Raw genomic sequence first — 685 nt, 5'->3', positions numbered from 1 at the left:
GCATTCTCCTGCTCTGTGATGAGCCCTCAGTCTCTTAGTAAGCCCAGGCCTCTGCTCTGTGAACTTCACAAGTGCTTCTCCGTGTCCCACACCTGCCCCCTTGAGTGGGATCGGATGGCTAGAATGGACTGTTGTTGGGTATTTCCTCTTCCCCAGATCAGCTCTGATAAAACTCCAGAAGATTAGGCTCTGACTGAATAGTTGATCCTAAGGACCAATTTTGTTAAGAAGAACAAAATGCTATGGCATATTTTAAAATGGTTAGTTTTCCCTTCCCAGAGGAGGGAATTTTCTCCAATATTCCTTGTAAGAATCAAGTTGAGTTCCTGGAGTAAGACTTATAAAATGTGGAGGCCCCCCACTATAGGTTTCCTTGGAGCCTTTCACCCTCAAAGTTGTCCATTCTGAGTCTCCAGCAGTTTGTCCGTTATAGTACAAATTTCCCTGCCCCAGCCCTGGTTCCAATGGAGATTTCTGCTCCATGGGTTATGATTCTCTGTATTTTACTGTCTTACCTCTTCAGTTTGGGGGAGAAATTTGTCCCATGACTGTACTTTTCTAATGAATCTAAAAAGAGTTGCTGATTTTTTAGTTTGTCCCAATTTTTTTTGGTTGTTATTAGGAAGGAGTGGTGATTTCAAAGCTTCTTACATGCTGGACCAGCTATTACTACTTTTTTTTTTTT

Source organism: Otolemur garnettii, unplaced genomic scaffold (genome assembly GCF_000181295.1).
Source record: "Otolemur garnettii isolate 467f Iridium unplaced genomic scaffold, OtoGar3 scaffold00086, whole genome shotgun sequence".
Lineage (NCBI taxonomy): Eukaryota > Metazoa > Chordata > Mammalia > Primates > Galagidae > Otolemur > Otolemur garnettii.
The sequence above is the reverse complement of the archived record's forward strand: the minus strand, read 5'-3'. Positions refer to the sequence as shown.